Raw genomic sequence first — 24,509 nt, 5'->3', positions numbered from 1 at the left:
ACTGGTGCTACTTTTCCCTTGTCCCAGCGGAGCTCCAGAGCCCTGAACCTCTAGAGAGAAGGTGGAAGCAGTGCTGTTCCAGGGTGGTGCAGGCTGAGAAGGTACAGACTCTGCTTAGGCAATGGCAGCTCTGAGAAGAGCCGGGGTTGGCAGACAAAAGGGGGCCACTTCCCGTCTTCTTTCTGAATGCAAATCGGGGATTGTGAACTACCGTAAATGTCGAAGACAGTAGATGGGAAAGCCATCAGGATGACCGGCACCTCCACCTGACTGAGTCCCGAGCAAGGTCAAGCGTGTTCTGTGAGCACGCCTCTCCCCCTTGTCTGGAATAACAGGATGAGCTTCTCCTCATCTTCGTTCTCCACCTGACATAGGCTCCTGCTCTGCAGGTGCTTAAGAAGAAAAGCTTACATGTTTCTGCGCTCTACAGTTTTGGTCAACCTGACGACCTACTGGAAAGCTGACTGTAGTGACAACCAGTACACCTTGCCGTTGCACTTCTGAACCAGGACCAAGTTCTGAGCTGTGCAGCAATGCCTGACCATCACGGCTCCTCCTAAGCACCTCTGAGCAATTGGTCCGTTGTTCAGGAGGAGGTAGGTGGGGAGGTGCGGTGTGGTGTGGTGTGTGTGTGTAGATCTGTGTCTGTGTGCATCTGTGTATTTAGGTGTCCATGTGGAGGTCAGAGGATACTTTTCAGGAGTCACTTCTTTTCTTCACTGTGGGTTCTGGGGACTGAACTCAGGTTGTCAGGCTGATTGATAGTCAGCAAGCACTCTTACCCGCTAAGATCTTACCAGCCCATAATTTTTAAGTAGTCATTTTCAACTAGTTCACCCTCCCTGCCCTTCTTTCTGACAGGATTTCTAGCCCAGGCTGGCCCTTGAACTCTGTATGTAGCTGAAGATGACCTTGAACTCCTGATCATCCAGTCTCTATACTGAGATTACAGTATATTCTACCACACTTGGTGAACTCACTGTACGCAAGCCCTAAAGGCAATTCATTATTATCACTTTATGGGGTTGGGGATTTAGCTCAGTGGTAGAGCGCTTGCCTAGCAAGCACAAGGCCCTGAGTTCGGTCCTCAGCTCTGGGAAAAAAAAGATTATCACTTTACTTTTCTTTACCACACTGAGGGTTGAACTCTGTGTCTTACACATGTTAAGCAAATATCCCTGAGCTAGCTACAGCTCAGCTCTACATTACTTCTTTAATGAAGAGAAAACCAGGGAACTATGAAGAAATATCATCATTAGATATTTAAGTAATTTTGACATTTGAGAGGCATAAATTGTGAAAAGCAAAAATAATTGACTGAGGATGTAGCTCAATTGGTAGAATGTGTGCTAGAGTTTAATCCCTAGCATCCCCAGGATGTATAAACTGGGCATGCTGGATCACATCCATACTCCCAGTAATGAGAGTTCCGGAAGAAAAAAAATGCAGATAAGTAAAAGAACAACTAAAGGACATCTGTGCTTCCTTCCAAAGGGGCCACTGTTAGTTGTCACCCAGGAACACCACTTTAGAGACACCATTCAGCCTGTGTCCAGTGAGTTAACACTAGACTTCTCTTTGGCCACCTCTTATAATTGCATTACAAAACCCAGCTCTCCAGGGCTCAAGTCCCATGGCTCAGTTGAGCCCCTTCCCACCACACACACCCCTACCTTCTCTGTGCTCTCAGGAAAGAGTGCCAGAAGGGGTTGAGATATTGTAGGGCTCGCCTAAGGAGGAAGCAAAGGACATCATGGGCATCCTTGGAAGGTTAAGGGACCCCTTTACTGCATAATCCACAACCGGGCTTGGACATCTGTGAATAATCTCAAGCCTTGTAATTTGTGCTTTTTTAGAGTTCCACAAAATTTAAAAGATTAAACCAGCTAAGAATGATGACATCTCTCTGACTGGTTGTTAATCTAAAATAACATGGTATGGGTATTCTTTCTTTGTGGATCATTCTAACATGCCCAGCAGTAACAATGTGGGTGGCCATCTGCCCCTGGAATATCTCAGGAAAGAACTAGTCAGAGCTACTCAGACCTGAGGGGCCTGAGGCCAGGAAAGAACAGGTATGTACAAAAACAACCAATAACAAAACAAGACCCAAGGTCGTCTTTCTTACACACAGTAAACAGTAAGAGTCTGCTTTGCCTGCTTAGCCTTGGGAAGGACTGCATGCAGCATACCTCAGCCCCACATGCTTAGCTGCAGGGTCTTCTAGAAAAAAGGGGGCTACTGGAAAGTTCTTCCGAAGTTAAGGAAAGTATAGGTCCAACAGGATGGAGGACAGACTGGGTTACATAAACTGGAGACTGCAGAATCACATACTGGGCTTTCTTCAATGTCCTGGGAGGAAGGTTAGCATGAAACATTGATGACAGATATTTTAAGAGGTTTTCAGGAGCTATGAGTCCACCAACAGAATAGAATCCACAGATAGGCAAAAAGAGATGAGACTCTGGATGGGCAGAAACGAGGAGAGTTTAGCATCCACCTCTATTCACCTTATTCTAGGAGACAAATAAATCCATTGCCCCAAAGCTCTAGGGAACTCGAGGCCCAGTGAGCCCGAGAGAGAGGCATTAAATGGCAGGAGAAGAGATATCATTGTTAGGGTCAAAAGCTCTCTTCAATAGGCCAAATAAACGAACAAGTAATAATGAAAGAATCAGAAAGATGTATTCAACGTGGCCACATTGAGAAGAGGAACAGCAAGGTGCAGTGACGCCCCAAGTCTGTCTTCCTGGTCCACACATGAGGTTTGGCTCTGAATAGAGAGCAAGAAGTGTGCACAAGCAGTTCTTGTCAAGGTGCTGTTCCATCCACCATTCACTCTGGGGCCTTAGTCAGCTTCAAGGCTCTCCTGTAAGGTGGTCTAACAGGTTGTCAGAAATGTGCCAAACCTCCTCTTGGAAGACAAGTCCCACCACTGGCTGATACGAGTTTCAGCTTTTCCTTCTCCCAGCACAAGATTCCAATTTCTTGTTTCACCAGTCTAAGCCAAAGCAAGAGTGTAAGTATCTTAGGATAGCTTCACTCCTGCCGAGCCGGCTACAGGGAGAGAGGCTCAGCTTTGCCAGGCTGTGCATGTGGTACGGGCAATTTCATAATACAGCGAGGAGTTAACAATGACACTTTCCACTTTCTAGTTCTTGATAGGAACTGGGCTCTGTACCCTGGACTGCTCGTCCAACCCAACTGAGACCTGTGAGGACAACGGGAGTGGAGCAGGGTTGGCTCCATCATTTAAGGAGCCAGGCTGTTCTCACTATCAGAGCTGAAGATAAACATGAAGATCCCAGCTTTTGTCCTAGCTTTACCTGAGGCTCCAGACTGCACTCACAGCCACCTGCCTAAGATGGTGCCGAGTTCCCTCTAAGGCTGTCCATGTTTGCCCACTATAGTTCAGTCTTTTCCCACTTGCTCAGGAATGAGAGATGCATTGTGACTCTTAGACTCGCTGAGAGGTTGCCTTCCTGTGCCCACAGGCAAGGCCTGTGATCTCTGCCTTTTTAGCCTTCAGTAGAGGGAGAAGGAGGTGAGAAGTTTCTTTCATGACCCCAGGAAGCCACATTGCTTATTCAATTTCTAAGAAAATTAGGTAACCCAGACTCAGGAGAACACATGATGTATGAAACAAGCAAAGCTCCAGGCAGACCCAGGTTCTTTTCTTTTCCAGATCTTGATAAAGTTACTCAGATTCTTTGACTTTACAGTGTATTGTCTAGTTACATTTATTTACTTATTGTTTGTATGTACATGTGAATGTGAATGTCATTGTGTGTGCATGGAGGTCAATTCTTTTCTTCCATCATGTGGGTTTCAGTTCCATCATGAGACTGAACTCAAGTGATTACTGGTGACAAGCACCCTTATACACAGAGCTCTCTCACCAGTCCCTTGGATTTTTTATTTATTTTTATTTTATGTGCATTGGTGTTTTGCCTGTATGTATGTCTGTGGGAGAGTGTCAGATCTTGGAGTTATAGACAGTTGTGAGCTGCCATGTGGGTGCTTGGAATTGAATTTGGGTCCTCTGGAAGAGTAGTCAATACTCTTAACCACTGAGCCATCTCTCCAACCCTCAGGCTATCCTTTTCATAAAATAAGTATCACTGCAGAGTTATGAGGACTACACTGATGCCATATAAGTAAAATACCTGGCACCAGATGTGGTCTGTAGTTGGAGTCTAGAGAATGTTCATTTCTTTACCTCCCAACTCAGTTTGCCTAGCACGCTAGTGGACCCAGGTCCCTTGCCATGACCTTAGTAAGTACATCCTGGAAATGGGCAAGAACAATATTCACCCAACCAACATTTCCACAAAATATTTTGTGCTGAGTATCCCGGAACACCAATTTCATGAGAAGATTTTTTTAAATTGCTTTAATATTGAGAAATAGTAGGGGATTTAGCTCAGTGCTAGAGCACTTGCCTAGCAAGGCCCTGGTTCGGTCCTCAGCGAGAGAGAGAGAGAGAGAGAGAGAGAGAGAGAGAGAGAGAGAGAGAGAGAGAGAGAGAAAGTGCCAAAAGTGGTGGCACACGCCTTTAGTCCCAGCACATGAGAAGCATAGGTAGGTGGATCTCTGTGACTTAGAGGCTGACTTAGTCTGCGTAGTGAGTTCCAGGGTAGCCAGGCCTACATAGTGAGCAACATTTCAAAGAAAAACAAATAGGGAAGAGAATGTAAATTTTGTATTGACTTTAAAGAAAACTATGAGCTATTGGTCCCATGCCCTGGACTTCTCAGAGATCCCACATAGGGAGGCTTGAAGACATTGATGCTCAAGGCCATGGCCTCCGATCACTTCACATGGACCCTCATCTTTTCCTACTGCAAGTCACAAACCCTGTGAAATCATTTCATAAATGAAGAGGTGGCCAAGGGGACAATCCAGAAACCACAGTGACCTCTTGCTGTTCCCACTCTTCCCTGAGCCTGGCTCCGTCTACGCCTTTCTAACTTGTGAGTCATCCTGGAGCAGAATCTTCCAAGACTATCCCTTTGGATTCTCAGGAAAAGGCACTCCCATTTCTAGGGAAACTTCATGAGATTTGCTTTGTGTCAACCTAGGATGTTCAGCCAGGTCCAAGTTATTTTCCTCACACACCCATTCTAGCCTTCAGCCACCGCTGGGGTCACCCTGTAAGGTCAGGTGCAGAGATGGGACCTGGAAGTGACCCTATCCCTGACTTGGACTACCTGTGCCTTACTGTGCTCAGATCTGCAGACTCCTCTTAGCTCAAGTAGCCCGGACTGGGACCGGATCCCCCTGTTCCTGTTCTCACCAGAAAAATGTACCTCCTTTCTGAAACAATCTTAACTAATTCAATATATAAACAGACAAATGATATCAGTGGCTAGATGGTGGGAATATAATGATTTTTATTTTCATTACTTTGCTTTCCTGTATTTTCTCAGTGAAATACCATGACAATGTATCATTTATATACATGATAATATATTATGATAGAAAAAAGGTAAGGCTAACATTCCTCTCCTTTAGCCATTCATTTCCTGGCAATTTTACATTCTGAATTTAATCTCAAATTTTATTAATCTCAAAGTAACTATATTTATTTATTTTGAGATAGTACCTCACTATATAGATCAAGCAATGTGCCAAGGCTGGCCCTGAAATTATGATTTTCCTGCTTCAACCTCCCCAGCACTGGGAGTATAGGTAGGTACCACCACAGTGGCTTAAGTTTATTTTTTTGTTGTTGTTGTTTTGTTTTGTTTTTCAAGACAAGGTTTCTCTGTGTAGCTCTGGCTGTCCTGAAATTTGCTCTGTAGACCAGGCTGGCCTCAAACTCACAGAGATCCACTTGCCTCTGTCTCCTGAGTGCTGGGATTAAAGGTGTGCGCCACCACCACATGGCTTAAGTTCAAACTTTAAAGTAGAAAGCCACTGAATGTTTTTCCCATGGATGGAAAGAACTAGAAACCCAATGGCTCCTACATACCACCCTTGACGAAGCCAAACATAAATAGTATTTCTTCACGAGGCTCTAGGTATTACTAAAGTTATCTTCTTATGAATCAAACTCACATGTACACAAAATGATCAGAAAACTGTTGGTGAAAGAGAACAAATTTAAAGCCATGGACTTGGGAAGTCGCATTTCCCCTCAGAAAACATAGTAACTGTAGCAGTAACACCAGATGTGAAACTGTAGTGCTAATTCACTCAACGAAGACTGTAATTTTCACCGTGCTTTGGGCATAATTGTCAGGATTACAACAGTGAACAAAAGTCACAAAAGCTCCTCCACTCAGGAAGCCCCATTCCAGCCAGAGGAACAGAGAATCCTCATACAGCAACAACATCCTCCACTCAGCATTGATGCTGTCCCTGACATTTTGCCTCAGGAAGGAGAACTCTCCACCAGCCCCCTTCTCAGATGGTGTGTGGATCTACAATTTCCTGCCCGCCTAAGACAGAGGCAACCAGTCCATCTAGAGTCAAGGTAACTAGAGGAGGTATTTCTCCTCAGCACTTGGTGACATAGAGTGGTTCAGTCATGTCCAGCCCTTTGGCACTGCAACAAGGTGTTGCCACCTGCAAAGTTCAAGAAAGGTACCATCAAGTTACAAAGACAAATGCAACCTATTTTCATAATGTTTTCCTTTTTATTTTTGAGATTACAGTTACAACATTTCTTCTTTCCCTTCTCTCTCTCTCTCTCTTGTCAGAGCTGAGGACCGAACCCAGGGCCTTGTACTTGCTAGGCAAGCGCTCTACCACTGAGCTAAATCCCCAGCCCCTCTTCTCTCTCTTTAAACCTTCCCATATAACCCTCCCTACTCTTCTTTAAATCTATGGCCTCTTTTTTCACTAATTACTATTAAGTGCGTATACATGTATACATATATATTCTTAAATATAACATGTTCAGTCCATATAATGTTTTAAGCAAGTTTAGAATTTTGTGTTAAGCCTCATTATTAGCTATCCTTGGTGCCATGGGTTAGACATGCCTGATTATTTCTAGAAAGAAAACTTAAAACGTCCCTATCATGATGGAGTTCACAGAAGATGGAGCCAGAAGACTGGGAGACAAGGAGACCAGCCTCAGGGGTACCGGGAGAAGCAGAAACGGGAACAGCATTATCTTTGGCAAGCAGATTTAGTTGCATGTAAGGGGAAACATTTCAATAGCTAGACCTTCCCCACAGCTGAAGGAAGAACATCTCCCCAGCTCTATGGGAGAAGGACCAGTCACATGACCTTAGGCTAGCCCCTTACTCTCTTTGAACCCCAATTTCCTTACTTATGAAAATGAAGTTTACTATGATACCTAGAGCTGGTGTGCTCATGTACACCTGTAGCCCAGCACTCAGGAGGCTGAAGCAAGAAGATCCAAGGCCAGCCTGGGCTACAGAGTGAGACCATGCTTCAGAAAACAAAACAAGACCAGGAAAAAAATTAAAGGAAAAGAGAAGAGCATCACCAAGCTCATAGATTTGTGGTGAAGAGTGAAGGAGAGGAATTATGAAACTCTTAGGGCACTGCTGGCCCAGGCTGTATAGATGAGATGAGATTTCAGAACTTACGCTTTATAGTGGATTTTATTTTAATGGAGGTACAGCCATATTTTGCAAAAGTATTAAAATATACAGGTGCAACATGTATATTTTGCATGAACATCATGAAAAATTAGAGGCTATGTCAGGGACTGGGGCTGCAATTCCCAGGGGATTTCTCTAGGCAATGTTATGATCAGTGTAACCCTGCCTGATTTGGGTCTCAAGTCTCCCTAAAAAGTACCTGGATCATGCCAGTGCCAGCGTCCCACGTAAATCCAGCTCAGGGAATGCCATGAGGAGGAGTACTCTGACCCTGCCAATCCCAGCATGCCCAGGGAGACAGGAAGGCCTCTGGGCTGGGGATGTGATAGTGGTTCAATGGTAGAGCACTTGAACTCCACGTTAGCGTGTGTGAGGCTCAATCTTCCAGCATCACAAACATAAACAAGCAAACCTAAGAGAGGTTGTGCTCACTCTCACGAGGCTCCTAGGGCCCATTTCTCCTGAGACAGAGCAGCAAAGCCAACCCCAGTCAGGACTGATGCACCTGGATGGCAGCCTGCCAGTCAAGACTGCATGTATAATACACATAGCTTGTAGGCTGAAGGGCAACATGGGATGGATTCCTCCTTTTCATGATGCTCCTGAGTTTGAGAGGCAAGAGCCAGTTAGGGTTTGAGATAGGCAGGCTTCTGCTTCCTCCCCAGTGGGAACACCTAGGGACAGGATGATCTGTTTTAACGCCTAGTCCCTCCTCCTGGCTATTGCAAATGGTTAAAAGGTAGGAGAAAATAGCCAGCCTGTGTATGTGTGGTCAGAAGGTCCCCTGAGCCCTGCCATACCCATACTAGCAAGTGGAAATCTGCACACACCTGCCTCGGGATTAGCAACCTGCCTTTAACCATCAAACCAGGGTCCAGCCTACAAGTTCTTCCTGTCACCCCATTCCACTCACCAGACTTTTTTTAGTAGACCTAGATCTGTCTAACCTCTGTGCAGGTACAGCACTCAGGCCAATTTCTTCCTAATTATTTTCACCCCAAACAGTAATATCTCGTATGTGTGGCATTTAGCACCTTGCTATGCACATACGAATCTTGGATGCATTGTTTAGGATGCAATTGAAAATAACTCATTTTGGCTACCATTTACAGCAAATGAGTTTATTGAAATGGTAGTGAGTAGTTCACAGAATCTCCATCAAGGCAGGAGAATCAGGTTTGGAAGCCCTAAACTCCCACTCAGTACGGAGGTAAGAGACATCACGTTGACTGCTGACATTCTGTCTCTGCCACCTACATCACAGACATTCCTTGTTGGATGTTGCCCAAGAAATTGCAGTCATTGGCAACTGAGATTGAGTTCCAAAAAGGGTTACTCAGGCCAGGGGTGGCGACACACATCTGTCATCCCAGCAACTCTGGAGGCTGAGGACCACCTGAGTCAGGGGTTCCAACTGAGCCACATAGTGAGACCTGGGCCCTGAAAAGGGGGAGGGGGAGGGGTCGCTGAACAGGCCATACTCCTTTGTCATTATTTCTATCTGTAGCTGAAAGAACAGTCTGGCTCTTGCTGCTTCCTGACGAAGCCTGGGGCAGGAGAAGCAGAGACAGAGCGATGGGAGAGAAGAGAGCTTTGCCAGCAAGAAGAAGGGGACCTCCATCTTTTAAAAGAGGTCATCTTGGCCAGGGGCTGGGGGTACACACCTTTAATCCCAGCACTTGGAAGGCAGAGCCAGGCAAATCTCTGTGAGTTTGAGTTCAGCCTGGTCTACAAAGTGAGATCCAGGACAGGCTCCAAAGCTACACAGAGAAACCCTGTCTTGAAAAAAAAATCAATTTGGGCCAGTGAGATGGCTCAGGACACAAAAGTGCTTACCTTAGCATACAAGCCTAATAACTTGAGTTTGATTGGCAGAACCCCCAGTGAAAAGGACCCAACTCCTAGAAAATGTCTTCTGACTTTCACACACATGCTGTGGCACATGAACAAATGTGTGCACACACAAGAAGATAAAAAACATTTTTTTAATGGCTATCTTACTTAAGGGTTTTAGATTGCAAATATTATATAGGAATTTGGGGGAGATATATCAGATAGATGAGTGCCAATGTAGTTAAAATATTTAGTGGTCTGCTTTTCAAATGCATGGGCTACTGTTATCTACAAGTCACCAAATATCCTCAGCTCTGTAAACCTAAGGAAAAGTTACTTCTCAGGAAGCCTTGAGTTGAGTATGTAGCTTAGTGGTACATGAACATAAGCCTTGGGCTCAATGCCCACCTACCTTCCAAAAGTGAGAAAGCTTTATAAACCATGTCTTTTTAGTTTCGTTTCCCAGACACAGCTAACTCCGCAGTTAATGTTTTAAGACATTAGAGGTATCTTTCCCCTTGGGGAATGAGGGAAGATAGTGAACTCTTGTGTTTCCCTAGAGGACTAAGAGAGCTAGAAAAAGGCAATTTTCCCCCAGAGGGCATGGGGAGGCAACATTTTCTGGAAAACAATTTTTAAGCTCAGTTCAAAACAAAAGTGTGGGTATGTGTGGAGGGTGTATCTGGAGGAACCAGGGTTTCCAGCCTATAGCCACATTCTAGCTGCTAAGGAAGAAGTCTCTGTCCCATGAGACACGAAGTTAATTCCTCAAACATAAAGAGGAGGCTCAGATGCTAAGCAACAAGGAGTGACAAATGCCTATTCTTGCATCTCATTTCATCATTACATCAACACACATTGTCAGAATGACTTCTATCCCTATCCCTCTGTTTCAGACACAAGTGTGACAAGAGCTGATCCACCACCAGGGTGAACTACTCAGGAAAACAAAGCCTTGCTTTCAAGGCCACAAAGACCAAGTGCAGAAGTATGGGGTAACAGGGACTAGATTGGGCTGCAGGAAACATACAGAAGATTGTGGGCTCTCAGCTGATCACAAACTTCACATAAACCAGCTGAAGGGACTTGATTCTGCACCTTGTGGAAACCTACATAAAGGGTGGAAGTCCTCTGGGCCAGCCAGACCTCTCCAGCAGTTCAGTATTCTAGCCTGGTCACATACTTGCAGAGAGGGGTAATCAAGGTGGAAGGTGCTGGACTATCTGGTATGTAGATCCTGCTGCTTCTGAAGGCAGAATTGGGGCTGCATAAAAGCCAAGCAAGCGCAAGGCCCTGGGTTCAGTCCTCAGCTCTGGGGGAAAAAAAAAGCCATAGGGAGCTGATGCCAGCTCAATATTTGTAGAGCACTGAAGGCCCCATTAGCATGAACATGCAAGCAGAGGTTAGAAAATCATCTGTCAAAGATTTTAGTTGATATAAATGATTAATTCAATCTCTCCTAAGTCTAAGATGATTTGTAAAGCTTTCGTTATGTGGTGTCATGATCTTTAAAAGCCCTCCAAGAACCATGTGGGAATATACAGAACCAACCATTGACAAGAAAATCTATGATGTGCATCCTAGGTGTTAGGGAGATGGCTCAGCGGGTAAGGTACTTGCTGTGCAAGTGTGAGGACCTGAGTTCGGATCCTTAACACCCGTGTAAAAGCCATGTATAGGAGTGCATGTCTAAAACTCCAGAGCATTGGAGTAGAGATAGTTGATGAGGAAGGAAAGACTCCCTGGCCAGCCAGTCTAGCTGGAACAGGCAAGTCCAAGTTCAGTGAGAGCTCCTGTCTCAGAAAAAGATGAGGTGGAAAGTGACAGAGGAAAACCCTGACATTGGTCTCTAGCCACCATACACACTAACACACACTGACATGTGCATACGAACACTCACACATGCACTTACACACACACAAGAGAAAATGTGTGTGCTTATTGGGTATAAATTGCATGCAAAGATAAAAAGGACTGCTTTATCCTGTATATTAGCAAAAGTGTAAGTTATGCCTAATGGTGCTATGAGACTACTGGAGTATTCATACTGCTGATTGATTAAGTTGGGTACTCCCTTTTTAAAAAAACAATAGAAACAGCACCAAAAAACAAAAAAACAAACAAACAAACAAAAAAAAAAAACTAAACTAAACTACCATTAATTCTTTGACTTAGTAACTCTCTGCTTAGGTTCTTTATTTACCATAAAGAATGACTTGGGAAGGGCTGGAGAGATGGCTCAGCAGTTAAGAGCACTGACTGTTCTTCGAGAGGACCCGGGTTCAATTCCCAGCACCCACATGGCAGCTAACTACTGTCTGTAACTCCAAAATCTGACACCCTCACACAGACACATACAGGCAAAACACCAATGCAAATAAAAATAAGAATAAATAATTTTTTTTAAAGAGCGATTTGCAGAAGCCAGGCAGGCGGTGGTGGCTCACGCCTTTAATCCCCACACTCGGGAGGCAGAGGCAGGCGGATCTGTGAGTTTGAGCCCAGCCTGGTCTACAAAATGGGTTCCAGGACAGCCAGGGCTGTTACACAGAGAAACCCTGTCTTGAAAACAAAAACAAACAAACAGAAAAGACTTAGGGAAAAGTCATTACTATGAGCTTGTAGGTGTTTATTTATTAATAACAATAATTTATTAATAACATTATTCATTGATAATAGATAAAAGTCTTAAATAAGGGGAAAGTAAGTATAGGAAGATATCTAATGGACCCGTAGGCCACCATTACAAATAATATCTGTAAAGAATCGCTTCTCAAGGCAGTCTTGCACTGTCCAAGGCACAAGGACATCTCTTTGAATGCCTGAGTGAACACTTAGCAACGGATCAAGCAAATTCAAGCAATGGAAAAAATGCTTACATAACAAAATACCAGCACTAATAGTATGTATAAGCCACGATTTTCAGAATATGAAGTGCATGTGTTTTAGATGTGAATTATAAATTGGAAAAATTAAAAACAGATGTTAGTATCGTGTATTTTGATAATGTATTGTTATTTTGTTATTCTTAATCATTCAGCATGTTTTGCTGAGCACCTATTATGCACTTGGTACTGTTCCATATATTATGATTGCAACAGAGGAGAGAGTAGGTGAAATGTGCTCATTCTAGTGGGTCCCTAGAAAGTTAAGATTGGAGAGAAGATAGATAATAACAAAATTGTGTGTGTGTGTGTGTGTGTGTGTGTGTGTTCTGGAGGCACCTGCACACATGTGACATACACAACCCATGCATGCATGTAAAAACAATATAAAATAAAACTTTAAGTAACCATTTAAAAATAATGTTTTAAAAAGAGATTCTTCAGCCGGGCGGTGGTTGCGCACACCTTTAATCCCAGCACCTGGGAGGCAGAGGCAGGCGGATCTCTGTGAGTTCAAGGCCAGCCTGGTCTACTGAGTGAGATCCAGGAAAGGCGCAAAGCTACACAGAGAAACCTTGTCTCGAATAAACCAAAAAAAAAAAAAAAAAAAAATCTTCAAAGCAATTAACTGACCTTTCTCTTATTTCTGTAGACATTATAGGAATGTGTTTTTCAATTCATATTTAGATGCACGTTTCATATGCTGTATCAAGTTATATGATTTCAGACCAAGCTGCTGTCTGGGAAATCCTAAAGTTGGCCGCTTGTTAGACTGCTCTTAGAAATCCCACATCTGTAGCACCATCACACACAGTTCAACATTACTGAAGGAGACCCTTGTGGGAAGTCTGAATGTGCTGGCAAGATTATTTGAAAAACTAATAAAGTCTTTGTAATCCCTTTCAAGGATGTAGAGAAGAAAATGGCTGCATTTCAAATTCATGGCATTTCAAAAGCATGAATTAAGCTCTAAGCTCTACATTTGGGGAAAAAAAATCACGAGTTCTCTAATTTATGTTCTAAACTGAGAAAACAAATTGTTGCTAAGAAATGAAATTTGCAAAAAAAAAAAATTAAACGTGTTTCTTAAACACATTTTCTAGTTTCTATGCACATAATTTAAATCTACAAACTATCCTGAAACATAAATTATAGGAATCACTGTCACTGAACTTGGTTGATACAGCAGCACCACCATGAAGTCCAGAGCTGCATTTTCAACTGGCTAATTTTATTCCTAGGCGTTCTGCCTTTTAGGTGTGCATACAACTGCTCATGTGTGATGATGTTGGCACGATAATTCTGTGAAATATCTTCAAAAGCTCATTGCTTCTCTTCCTCCACACTCACAAACGTTAGATAAGAGGACTTCCTCTTACTGCCTTTTGGTTTCTGTGAAGCTCACATCAGAGGGCTCTGCACTCCATCCACGTTCCTTGTTATCAGTTAACTTCCCGCTCACTGTACAGTTTGGGACAGAGACGTCTCCTCCTTCAAAGCAGTTATCTTGACACAGACTTGCAGTAATCAAACAAGCTTGGTTTTCAGTCCCACCATCACTTCTGCCCATACTAGCCACCCTGCCCCTCTCCCTGCCCAGCGCTACTCCACCTCTGGCCAGCATAGCATGCTCTTCCCTGCTATGACCACATCTGTGCCCCCGCTCACCAACACCCCCATTGCCCCATCTGTCCACTCCACCCTGCTCTGCTTCCACTGGGTGAACTGTGTCTTCCGCCTTTCTTGTGCCTCTAAATCCCCGATTCCCTTTCTTGTTTAACAGAGCCTCGTTCTGGCCCAGCCTCATTATACCTTTCCCAGCACCCATGGGAGGCTGGAGAAAGCTCATGTTTCCAGAGAGTCCCACAAGCCCATGCTCCCTGACCTCTGCAGGTGCTCTTACTGCCCTGAAGCCTCTGGAGATCACTATCAGTTTCTCTTCTTTTCCACAGCAGCTACCTTGAGCATTTCTTCACTTCAAATTTCTTGTTCTACTCAGCCCCTACCACTGATAGACATGCTTGATTCCAGTATTAAAGCAGAAGTAATGGCCGAGCTACATACTACACAGGGCCACCTCCAGCTCCTCTCTCTTCCCCTCCCTTGTTACAGGAAAGTCTTTTTCTTCCATCCGAGCCTTACTCTCTTAGTGAGTTCATTCCATCCTTCAACCCCACCGTTCTTCTTTACTCTGTCCCTCTTCTAAGGTATCTCCATTTACACCTTTCGAAAAGTGTACTTTGATTAATGCGTGTGTGCTTGCCTGTGTGCATTCTCGTGACGTAGTCGGCGCATGTTTAGGTCAGAGTACAGCTTGCTGGAGTTTGCTGTCTCCTATCCTGTGGTTCCCAGAGAATGAACTCATCAAGTCATCAAGCTACTCTCTCCAAGGCCACCAGTGACTCTTTGTTGCTGAACTGGGGCTGGGGACAGTTCAGAGCTTGGCTTTGCTAACGCTGACAGCACTGTGTCACCTCGCTCCCCCTTCGGCTTCTGTGGCACACCGTGCTTTGATTTTCCCCAAGTCTCTCTGTTATTTCCACCCCTCATTTGGAATCCTCTTCCTCTGCGTGTTCCTTAATTGTTGATAACTCATGAGGAATTTGGGCCTTCTCTTTGACCGTCTCTACTGAAGAGTTCGATTCAGTTCTGTAGCTTTAATGATGACCTATCTGCTAATAAACTGGCAATTTATCATTTTATTTCCCTATTAGATCTCATAAGCTCCAGAGCACCTCCTAGGCACCTCACATGGACATACCACATGTAACTCAAATTTATCTCCTCTTTTTAATTTTATTTTTTTTACAACTTATTTAATGAGCATTGATTGGTGATTTGCCTGCCTGTATGTCTTTGTGAAAGTGTCAGATCCCCAGGAACTGGAGTCACAAACAGTTGTAAACTGCCATATGGGTGCTGGGAATTGAACCCTGGTTCTCTGGAAAGGCAGCCAATATCCTCAACCACTGAGCCATCTCTCCACCATATATATATATATATGTATGTTTATTTTTGGTTTTTTTCAAGACAGGGTTTCTTTGTGTAGCCTTGGTTATCCTAAAACTAGCTCTATAGATCAGACTGGACTTGAACTCACAGTGATCTGCTTGCTTCTGCCTCCTAAGTGTTGGGATCAAAGGTGTACACAATCACTTCCTGGTCTCTTTTTTATATATATATATTTTTAGAGATTTACCCAAAACATTTAAATTTATTTCATTATGTGTATGGGTATTTTGCCTACATGTATGTTTGTGCACCACGTGTGTGTCTGGTGCCCAAAGAGGCCAGAAGAGAATATTAGATACCCTGGAATTACAGGTGGGTACTGCAAATTGAAACTGGGTCCTCTGCAAGAGCAACAAGTACTTGTAACCACTGAGCCATCTCTCCAGCCCCTGTACCTCCTCTTTTCACCTAAACTTATGCCTCCACCACTCTGGTGAAAAACACTACCATTCTTCCACCTACTGGGCAGAAACCTGGACCTCATCAGTGTCTCTCTCCTCCGTGCCCTCACTCACAAAGTCCTCTGTACTCAGGGGCTTGAGGCAGGAGGAGCACAAGTATGGGGCCAGCCTGGACTCTATAAAATAGGCCTGTCTCAAAAAAACACAAACCAAGGGGCCAGGGGGGATGGCTCGGTGGGTAAAAGAGCTAGCCATGCAATCCCAGCATGGGTTTTGGTCTTTGTTGTTGCTGGGTTTTTTTTATTTTTCAAGACAGGGTTTCTCTGTGTAGTTTTGGAGCCTGTCCTGGATCTCGCTCTGTAGACCAGGCTGGCCTCGAACTCACAGAGATCCACCTGGCTCTGCCTCCCGAGTGCTGGGATTAAAGGCGTGTGCCACTACCATCCAGCTGGGTTTTGGTGATGCGCATCTCTAATTCCAGCGCTCCTGCAGTGAGGTGGGAAGGGTAAATAGGAGACTCCTCCAGGAGCGCACAGGCCAGCTAGCTTGGAGTATGGAGTGCAGCTGCAGAAACAAGAGAGACCCTGCCTCAAAAAAGGGAGAAGGTGAGAATCAACTCCCAAAAGTTGTCCTCTGACCTCTACATGTACTCCATAGCGTAATAATTACTAAATAAAAATAAACCCAACCTCACAAAACCCCTAAAGTCCTCTGAATTTTCGCTTCTATAGCTCAGAAACACTAACTACTTTTTCCCACATTATGCTCAATCACCGAGGCAGCTTCTCAATTTACACCCTACCCTCATCTTCTTCTGGTTATTCTCCACACAGCCCCTGGACATTTTCAAAATGCACATCTCCTTAAAAACTTTCATTATCTTTAGAGCAAAGTTTGACCCTCAGGCTGCTCTGGTAGACATTTTAGGAGACAGCCCTGGTCAATTGCTCTAACTCCCAGTGTCTAAAATTCAGGATTCTAGTTCATCTCCTTGCTTGATTGAAACTCCTCTAAACTCTTTTCCTCTTTAAGGAGGAGGAGGCTAGCGCGACATTTTTCTGGAATCTTCTACAACTCTAGCTGCTAAGTACCCAGAATTCCATTCTTTTAAGATTCTATATCCTAAAATGAAAAACTATATTGAACTTTTTTTTTTTTTTTTTTTTGAGTTGAGGATCGGACCCAGGGCCTTGCGCTTGCTAGGCAAGTGCTCTACCACTGAGCTAAATCCCCAACCCAAACGTTTTTTCATGAGTCAGGCATTTTAATTCATCCACTTCATCCTCTCAACTCTGAGGTATCATCATCTCTATTTCTCAAATGAGAAAACTGAGATTAAATGCAGAGGATTAAAGATTAAATAACCTGAGCAACTCATACAAGTACTAAGAGAGGGTAGGGAGGCAAGCCCTAATTGTCCTGGGCACCATCTTCCCCTGTTTCTCCAGTCAAACCAATATCTGACAATACAAGATAGAAAATCTAAAAGTAGACAAACATTCATTGAGGCTTAATGCGGGTGAAATACTTTACATAAGGCAATTTATCTATTCCTTGCAACATTTTCAAATAAGCAAACTACAAATTCCAGAAGGTAGTCTCTAGGAGCTCATATAGTTGGTAAGTAGGTTTGAATTTCCCCACTTATACCCTTATTGGCTTCTACACAACACCAGTAAACAGCATTTTATAGCTGAAGAAACATGTCCATGGACCTAATCAGAGGCAAGTCAGGATTAGAACCCAGCTTCCTGCCTCCAGCAGATTCTATTTTAGCAGCCGTATGGGTGCTGGGTAGAATCCAGGAACCTTAATTTTTCCCTATTTGTAACCATTTCTGAAAATTAGCATAACTTGTTGGAGGGCTGAAGCTAGGGGTTAGACACAGGGCCTTGTACAGGGTAGGCAGGTGCTCTGTCATCAGTCTAATTTCTTGACCTAGCACTACTTCTGAAGGGCTCAACTGATCTCCAAAGGGTTTCATCTCTGGCTCCGGGTGGGCTTCGAAAGCCTTCTGTTGATGCCTACTGTGGCATGCATAGTCCTTTTACCTAACCGCCCAACAGTCTTTGCTCTTACTGTACCCACAGACTTGGGCACTGAGCTTCAACTTATCCCGTTTCCCTTCTCATCCTTGGTAGTGAGGCCCCATCTGTTAAATCAGCTCCAATGGCCCTCCTTCATGATCCAGCCAAGATCAAGGCCCCTCTACAACGCTTCCTAGAAGTCCTGTTAGGGAAGAACTGACATTCTATTTATTCCTCTGTTAGGAGCCTTTGCTCCACAGCTATCACTGGTGCAAGGATGGCAGGCTTCCTTTCTCTCAGGCTTCATTCAGAGCAGTAGTCTTTCTAGTCACTTCCTTCCCACCGTGAATTAATTACATTTGTATATTAAGACATTCTTTCCAGAATGGTTTTGTTGTCATACACTCCAAACTTCTGGGATAGTGACAAAATATGCATGGAATTAATGAAACATCTAGTCAATATCAGAATCTTTAGTGGGGATGCAGGGGGGAAATGCTACCTAGCAAGGTAGGAAATCACCATGGAGTCCTATGATGCTGAGCAGAGGGTTTAAAGGACAGCCGGCATCTTAGTTCATGAGTGACAGGTGAGAGAAGATCTTCCCAGAAAGGGAGTGGGAGGTATGCATTTAGACACAGAAAGTAGGGCCAACAGCTACAAATAGAGGAACTTGAAAGACTCATGACATTCAGCAGAGAATTGACAGGAATAGCAGGCATATCACCATGAGTAGAAGGACCCTCAGGACATTCAGGCAAAACCCCAACCAATTCTAAGAGTATAAATGTCATTTAAACATTTTTTTCCAACTGGTGACATCCTTCTTGTGAACATCTCTAGCAATGGGAAACACCTAAACTTAGGAAATAAAGAATTTGGAGGTGTATGCTGAAGTCTGTTAAACTGCTGTTCATTTTCAGTAAATATAGGTAAATCTCAACATTTGTTGAATGCCTACTATATGTCAGATGTTGTAGACATGGAACTGTGAATATAAATAATGCAGGTCTTGCCTCTGCTTTGTGAGTTTGCAGTTTCATGAGGAAGATGAGTGTGGACATGCAAACAAAATAGAGGAAGTAGAGGCTGACACTCAAACCCAGAAAGAGATGTGCAACACCGGGCAGAACATCAATGAACTCTTCACACATTAAGGCAACATCTAAGCTGAGGCTTTAAGGGTGCTGAGGAGTTGGAAGAAGGCAAGATGGAGGGGACCGCAGGAGTAAGAGAAAACGGGTGCTCAAGGCTTGCCAGTTTCCAAAGTTAAGAACAATGCAAAAAAGGGTGGAGTTCAATGTTCAAGGAACTTTCCAGCTTTACTGTGAATGTGGATTTGATCCCAGGGTCCCCAGGAAGCCTGTGAAGGGTTTTAAGCAGAAGTAGCTCACTCTATCAGAAAGCACTGAGGATGTTGCAGCATCGGGTTGGGGACAAGATGGAAAGGTCCTTAGTGGCGCAAGGAATGTGACCAAGAAGTAAAACCCTTCGCTGTCAGGATTAAGGCAAAAAATAAAGTTCAGAATGCGGTATGAAGGTCTCCTCCTGTATCCTTCTTCATCTCTGGTGGGCAAGAACCAAAGCGGCTTGCTCTCCTTTGGCTCCACCAGTATGAGACCGAGACCGTCTCGTTACCCTTCTTCCTAGACAGGGAAACTGAGGCCTAGGGAAACCGAGACCCAGGGTCCCCAGGTAGGAACAGAGAGAAAAGGAGACCCGAACCGGCCACCGAAGCTATCCCAGGTCACGTGTGTTCCTAAGAGGCTCGGGGGCCTGCCCCACTTCCCCATCCAGCCCTAAGGGGCCGACTTTGCTATGGAAACAGTCCTCCCACCCTCCTCCGCGCCCAGGGCTTCTCAATGCACTCTGGGAAATGCAGTCCATCTTTGCTTACCAGCCCGCGGCATGAGCCCACTCCAAGGCCCTAAGAGACTACATGTTCCAGTAGGCAGAGCAAACACTCGGGCGGTCTCTAGGGACAAGGTCTCAACGGAGGGGCCGGAACCTCCCAATGGGCAGCCTCCTGGGCGGAGCCTGCATCGCCATTGGCTACGGCGGCGCGGGGGAGGCGGGGTCAGCGGAATGAGGCGCGGAGCTGTTCGCCGCTCCAGGTGCTGAGTCCGAGGGAGGCTCCGGATGCCAAAGCCGCGGCCGCTGCAGCCGCGAGAGCCGCCGCTGGGAAGCCCGGGTCGCGAGGAGCTGGGAGGCGTCGCGTGCGCTGCCCGGCGCTGAGCGCCCTCCTGAGCGCCGTCTGAGGTGGGTGCTGCAGGACTCGCTTTTGTTTTATTGAGGAGAAGGGGGTTCTGGGGAGTTGACGGGACGTGTCCTCGCCGCACTCAACACCATCTGTCCGTGGAGCTTGAGGACTGACTGCGGGCCTCCCCGTGGCCCAGTACCTGAGGTCGGAGCAGCCTGGGCTGGGTTTTGTCGTGTAGTGAAAAGGTTTCTTGAATGTGAGGGATGAGGGCTGGAAGACCCTCTCTCTTCTCTCCTGGGAGAGCTCGAAAAAGGCTTGAGTCTCCCTTTCCCTGTGCCTAAAGTCGACGCTTCTTGGGTTATTGAGGATGGAGAGTGTTCTGGGAGGAGAGGTTTGGAGACAGGGGAACCCTTCCCTATAACAGCCCGGTGGCTTGAGGTTGCAAAGGGGGATTGGAATGTGATGGATGAGACTCCTCCCCTCCTCTCAGACTCCTAGGTTTCGAGTTGTTGGGGAGACCCTTCCCCTTGCCCTCCTTTGCATCCTAGGGAATGGCTAAACCTGGACTCTTCCCCTTACCTTTTGCACCCAGTTCTTTGTGGGGCATTTGCTTTTGAGGAATGGAGAAAGTGAAGGGCTGGAGGACCCCTCCCCATCCTGCTCCAAGCTCCCATAAAGGGAAGCACTGATGGATGGAGCCGCGCCTAAGGTCTAAAGAGACTGGATGTGGGAGGTGGGTGGAAGTGAGAGTCTAAGGGATCCCTCCCTACCTAGGTCTTATCTCCCGGGCCCTCTCCACCTAGATCCAGGTCCCAGGCTGTACAAAGTGGAGACCATCCTCCCTGCTCCGCCACACCCCGGGGATTAGAGCTCTAGCACCTCTAAGCGAGGAGTCAGAGCTAGATGGGCACCTGAGGGGCAGGACCCAGGGGTCTCCCTCTCCAGCAACCTGCAGCTCCAGGTGATGTCCTCCGCGTTCGCGGATCCTGGAGGGATGCTCCGCTGCATGCCGAGCGCGCCCCAGATCTGGCCGCGGGGATCTGCGACCAGGCGTGCAGCGGCTGCTCTCAGGTGCCCGGCTTTCGCGCTCTGCCCAGGCATTCGCCGGAGGACAAAGCGGCGATCGCGGCACTGACAGGCGTGCATGGCTGGGCTGTGCGAGAGGGGCGCGGCTGAGGAAGGGGGGCTTCGGGCGCGGCACGGGTAGCTTCCACGGAAACGTGCCAGGAGCAGAGAGAGAGACAAAGCGCGCTCGCTCCTCGCGGGCCCGCGCGAGCCGGGATGGAAAATCCCGAGGGAGGAGGTGGTTGTGCTATGCTGGGTCCTGTACCATGCACTCTTCTCTAGTACCCCCGCCCTCTCCTGACCCCCACTGTTGGTCCTGCCCCAGGAATGCGGTGTGCGCGATGGATACCAGAGCCAGGACTTGTGACCACGAGGACTGGGATGACCAGGGGCTCTACCTTCCGGGAAGGGTAGGGGTTTAGGGGACATGCATGAGCCAGGTCTGAAGAGGCATGCTGACTGGACCCACTCAACCTCATGCCCTATTAGCTATAATAGGTCAAATTTGGTTCTGAGGCTGGGCGTATTTTTATTGGTAATAGTGTGGGTCAGAGTGAGTGCAAATGTGTGTGAATGTGTCGGTCCGTGCTTCGGTGTTCACATGTGTGCCGTGCTGTGGTGAGCCTATACATATGGCAGGGGGAGGGCTGGAGAGAAGGAGAAAGAAGAGGAACTAAGCTTGGAGGTAGAGGGGAGCAAGAGAGTCATCCCTTCAACTCTCAAGCCACACTGCTGACCCAAGGTTCAAATGTGTGCCTTCAGGATGGAAGCATCTTAAAACTGCCTAGGGTCTAGCCTAAAGGACTGGATACGTTCCAGTGAGTGAAACTTCACACGGATGTGGCCACCTCTTCATCCCTTTGGGAACCCAAATCTAAGTCTGATAACATCCTCATCCCTTGGAGCGCCTTATCATGCTGCAGTGGGCTACCCTAATGACCAGAATCTGCCCTACCACTACCATGACTGCCAAGTAAGGTTTGGGAGGCCTATCAGTAGAGTCTGGAAGGATTATAGAGCTAGGTTTTCTAGTAATCAGAAATGAAGTCTCAGAAACACCAGGTACAAACCAGGCATGGCAGCCACATGCCTGTAATCCCAATACTCAAAAGGCTGAGGCAGGAGGATTGTCATGAGGTAGGGGTCAGCCTGGGCTAAATAATGAGACTCTGTCTTAATACTCCTAGAAAATAAACACACCCTCTCAGGACAGATCAGTCCCAGGAATTGACCCCAGTTTCACTACCACCACCATTTTTATGCCAAAGGTTTTTATGTAGATTCAAGATAACCTCCTTCACATGAATTAAGGGGATATATTATTAACTGTGGAAGAACCAGACAGTGGAGCCACCAGCCAGCCAAGCCTACCTGTCCTTTTCCCTTAAGTATCCACTGCCAGCATCCACAGTGACCTCTGCTGGAAGGAAGTCAAACCAAGGCACAATTTGACAACCACAGAGTTGGTGTAGGCAATATTAGGTAAAACCACACACCTTTTCTGTTGGTGCTAATTTCCTGTTTACCTTTGGAGTAGATGTTCTTGTTTTGGTTTGGTTGTTTGTTTCATAGTGGTGAGGATACCAACTAAGTAAGCTCCTCCCACTGAGGCACCTTCTTCCCCCAAGATGCTGTTCTTGTCTATGTTCTTTCAAATGGCATCAAGTAGTAAAACTGCTGCCCTCTTCAGCCACATGGAAAAGTGGGTCTGAAGGTCTTTATGTCTCAGTACAGTTGAGAAAGAGAAAACAGTTATCAATGTCAGGGAAGTTTGGGTACCTTTCTGTTCTCTCTCCTATCTTTCTTTACTTTTCCCTTTCTCTCATATTCCATTTTTCAATCTTTTTCTCTTTCTTCTTATTAAAGCAGTCAGTAACACATTTTCAAAACCAAGCCTTATTTTCCTCAATGACATTGTGGCTTAAAAACTTCAGACATCTGAGGCTATTACTAAATGCAAAAGGCCCATGAGCACTGGTTTTTCCTATGAACTGGAGAGGGGGAGATGGATGAGACATACTCAGTCCTAAATGCCTGCCTGGTGACATGTGTCTCTGCTGGAGTTGCTCTGAAAGGATTTCACACTGTCACAAAATTTTTGGAGCTCCTCAAAGGAAAGGCATTTAAATACCTGGCATTGTTCTTACTTTGGCATCCATGTGATTTGCATTGAACTACGTGACTCAGTATCATAAAGTAAAAATAGGACTTAATTTCTTCCTTGCCTGTTCAGAAAGTGACTGCATATAGTGTGTGTTGTGTTCTGCATTGGTGAGAGAAAAGGTAAATCACCTCATAAACTGAACCACCTGATTATCCCGATTAGAGAAGAGGGCTTAACATTACCCATAAGTGATAAAATTATTTTATGTTCCTTTTCATTCATACCTGAATCTTTGTCTTGTAAAACATTTCCTCATGCTCATGCATTATTGCTTTTACTTGAGGTTAATCAAGAATATTTAATTCAACCAGGCAGTGGTGGCACATGCCTTTAATCTCAGCACTTGGGAAGCAGAGGCAGGTGGATCTCTGAGTTCAAGGCCAGCCTGGTCTATGTTTTGAGTTTCAGGACAACTAGGGCTACACAGAGAAACCCTGTCTCAAAAACAAACAAACAAACAAAGTTTAATCCTTGTACTGAAGCCACAAATTAAATACCAGATATAGGAAAATGTGGATGATATTTTTGCTCTTTGGGGGCCCAAAAAATCCTTGAAGCTCATAGGAAAAAAGAAAAGGACTCTATTGAAAATTCTTTTGGGTGGAGTTATGGCTTTCTGAAAAAGAGACTCCTTAAAAACACCCAGGAAGGCAGGTTGGCCATGTTGAAGACTGTGAGCATGGATGACAGTGAGTGTGCATGCAAGAGACAGCATTCATATTGGGAGTACCCCTGCTTAACGCAGCCTTGCTGGAAACATGTTCCCAGGTTGCTGTAGCTCCTTCTCAGAAGCAGCTCCTTGGTGGAGGAGTGGCTGAGCGAAGGCGTGGATCTATCCAAGGTTCTGGAATACGGGCCTCCACCTGCCTCCTTCAACCGGTAGGGAATAGATCAGAGCTGAGGGCTACCGCATCTGTGAGGATTTCCCTAAATCACAGAGGAGAATGGAAGAAAACAGAGATGTAGAGGTTTTCACTGCATCATCTTGAATAGGCCCATCGGCAATCCCTATTTAAAGAATTACAATCTAATAATAAGAGGAAGCATTTTCTAAATCAGGCTGTTTGCATGCAAGAATGCATTTAATCCTGACAGTCCTATGAGGTAGTGTTATTCCCACTTTCAAGGTGAACAAACAAAGCTTTCAGAGGAAAGGGGTGCCAGTGTTCACACAGAGGAAGCAGTGTTTAGGTTCCATCGGATCTATTAAAGTCAGAATCCATCCTTGCCACATTTCTTTTTCTACTGCTGAAGCAAAAATTGAAGTATTGGACTGTCCTATGTAAAGGAATATCTAATTTTAGAGGAGTGAAGTTAGGGGCAAACTAGAATTCAAACACAA

The 24,509-nt window shown here is 45.4% G+C and overlaps 1 protein-coding gene across 1 annotated transcript in view; it reads left to right on the top strand.

Moving 5' to 3' along the window:
* Positions 1 to 19,824: 19,824 nt before the first annotated feature.
* Smpd3 (sphingomyelin phosphodiesterase 3) overlaps positions 19,825 to 24,509 on the top strand; it is an 87,430-nt gene continuing 82,745 nt past the window's right edge. Inside the window, exon 1 of the mRNA XM_036188760.1 lies at positions 19,825 to 19,997. The gene's annotated coding sequence lies outside the window, so the exon portion shown is untranslated. The remainder of the gene's footprint in view (positions 19,998 to 24,509) is intronic.

Source organism: Onychomys torridus, chromosome 5 (genome assembly GCF_903995425.1).
Source record: "Onychomys torridus chromosome 5, mOncTor1.1, whole genome shotgun sequence".
Classification (NCBI taxonomy): domain Eukaryota; kingdom Metazoa; phylum Chordata; class Mammalia; order Rodentia; family Cricetidae; genus Onychomys; species Onychomys torridus.
This window is presented reverse-complemented; position numbering and strand designations above follow the sequence as displayed.